At 40.6% G+C, this 2874-nt stretch overlaps 1 protein-coding gene across 1 annotated transcript in view; it reads right to left on the reverse strand.

Annotated features, from left to right (window-relative positions):
- Positions 1–2874, reverse strand: part of LOC102024233 (glutathione S-transferase omega-2) — a 20214-nt gene that overhangs the window by 16223 nt on the left and 1117 nt on the right. The window lies entirely within an intron of this gene.

Below are 2874 nucleotides of genomic sequence, written 5' to 3' on the forward strand. Positions count from 1 at the left end.
CACACACACACACAGCTTCTCCAACTACCAGTATCCCAACTGGAGTGGTGTATTTGTTACGAGTAGAGTGGTGTATTCATTACCAATGGTGTATCTGGACATACACCGACACATTACCACTCAAAGTCACTGTTCACATTACCATTCCCTGGATGAATTTCATATGATTTTGCATGTCAAGTTATGATCTGTATTTGAGTTTTTTCAAACATTTGAAAATGTTCTTAGCTCTCTGGGGTAAAAAGCAGCAGCTGGCTGCATTTAGCCCAGTGGCCTTAACGTAGCCATTAGCAGTGACTGAATTAGCAACGGCCAAACCAAGAATTCCACCTGTAAACGACAAGTTCTACAGTGCCATGAAAGGGTGTATTGCCAAGGTGTTTCTCCTCATTCCCTCTTTCTAAAGCACACCAAATCTTAGAGTTGGAAACTGTTGCTTATTAAAGCATACCTATCCACGGGAAGTCAAGTTCTGGAATGCAAGTCAGTTACGGGGGAAGGACATTGGGATTAAACTGTTCTTCCTTTAATGGGAAGCACTACAGTTTTAGGGTTCTCAAATCAAGCTGTGTAGCCAGCTGGGCTCTGAGATGTGGCTTTGGCAGATAAGCCATCAAATCTCTCACTTCCACCTTCCTGGCCAGTACAATGAGAACATTACCAGGACCTACTTGATGGGCTCCCTGTGAGTATGGGATGAAGTCATGCAGGTGTCATCAGTATAGTAAAACCTTAGTGGACCTCAAAATTAATACAAATACTAATTACTAAGAACACATTTTAGTAGCATAGTGTATTCTAGTTTTGTATCCATAAAGATGAAGTGCACTGGGGCTGGGGATTTAGCTCAGTGGCACAGCACCTGCCTGGCAAGTGCAAGGAGGTCGTGAGTTCAATTCCTGGTACCGGAAAAAAAAAAAAAAAAAGATAAAGTGCACTATAATTCAGCTTTCCCAAGCATATCTGAATTAAAATTCAACTCACGATATTTATGTTTAATGCCAAGTAGAATGAATGCGGCAGGTGACATTTCAGTGCACGGTTTTTAATCTTACCACTGAACACTATAGTTTTCCTAGAAAGATTTTAGTTATGACCTTGAAGCTTATCCTTACTTCCTTTTTAAGATCCGAAGGGCAACTCTTGGAAATCCTCTTTGCAAATCTGCCAAGCTATTATTTCCTGTTTATACTTCTATTATACGGATTCAATTACGCAAAAACAAATTGTAATAAAGCCATATTAAACCAACTCCAAATCGGCTTCCAAATACCTGAAATACAATCAGATCCGTTTTGAAAGTGTAAGGATCTTTGATCACAGGTGATTAATGACTTAAGCCTTTTAGAAAAAGGAGGCAGCCACCGAAATCATTTCCTCACTCTGCTTACATGAGTGATGCAGACAAGAGGTGGCGTTTCCAGATTACTAGGTGTTCAGTTATTGTTCACGGAGTCCAAATGTGAGACAAACAAGCTGGGCGTGGTGGCGCACGCCTGTAATCCCAGCACTCAGGAGGCTGAGGCAGAAGGACTGCCACAAGTTTGGACTACATAGCAAGACCCTGTCCCAAAACAAAACAAAAACAAAACAAAACAAACTCTACCCTCAAATGTGCCTGTATTCAGGATTTGTGTCCAGGTAGTCAGAATTAACAGGAACCTATGTTCCAATGAGGATGTTTTGGGACATATTAAATAAGATTACTAACATCACCAGAGGGGCATTTCCTGTTCCTACTAGGGAAAGGAGGATCAAAGCAGACTTCCTTTTAAAGTATTTGTTTTCCTATCCCTACTTCTCTTTACAACTTGAGAAATCAAAGAAAAAAATTTACACTTTTACATAATAATGTTGAATAAGCAAAGGCAAATTTTCAAGATTCTGACACCACCATGTCAAATATTTGTAAAATTAAACAAAGCATATTGAGTTTGGATTAAACTTCTTATTAAATCACAGGCATAACAGTTGTGTGGTCAAAAGGTAGAGTGGACCTTCAGTATCCACAGGGAATTAGATCCATGATTCCCCTGGGATACCAAAATCTGTGGATGTGCAAGATCCTCCTGTAGAATGTGCATAACTGCATATAATCTAACACATGCTTCCATAGACTCACAACCACTACATTACTTGTAATACCTAAGGTGACATAATGATCTGTAACTAGTTCGACTGTATTGCTTAAAGAACAGTGACAAGGAACAATGTCTGTACATGTTCCTTACAAGTGCAAGTTTTTCCAAATTTTTTTTTTTTTAATCTGAATTGTGGCTGTTTGTTTGAACCTGTGAATGTGAAAACTACCCACAAGGAGGGCTAGCTGCACTATCCTCTCCCGGCTCAATCTCTGAATGGTATGAGTTATTGAATAAAAGTCTGGAGCACAGAGTATAGACACTCTTATCACAAGAACGGTCTTACTGACTGTAAGAGCTCAAACTGGATTTGAATCTTCCTGTTAGCATTTACTAGTTGGGTGACCTTAGGCAAACTACAAAAGCCTTCCAAGCCCTGGTGTTCTGATCTGGAATTTGGAGCTAACAGTACCAATGTATCATGCGGCTTGAGCAGGGTTAATTCAGAATGAGATGCATTTAAGAATGAGCAGCTGTTTCCTAAGTACCCAATGTGTGTTATTATTTGAATGTAACAAGGAGGATTTTCGGTCTTCAAAAAGACTGGACATCTCCAGAAACCATATTCCCCTGCCTGTCAGTGCCCTAATCGTGGAGTACAGCCAAACTAACTAATGTCTATGGCTTAGAAGTGGGGGTTGGGGGGCTGGGGATTTAGCTCAGCGGCAAAGCGCCTGCCTGGCAAGCGCAAGGTCGTGAGTTCGGTTCCTGGTACCGGAGAAAAACCAAAAAA

The sequence above is a fragment of the Chinchilla lanigera genome, unplaced genomic scaffold, assembly GCF_000276665.1.
Source record: "Chinchilla lanigera isolate Chin_1 unplaced genomic scaffold, ChiLan1.0 scaffold00084, whole genome shotgun sequence".
Lineage (NCBI taxonomy): Eukaryota > Metazoa > Chordata > Mammalia > Rodentia > Chinchillidae > Chinchilla > Chinchilla lanigera.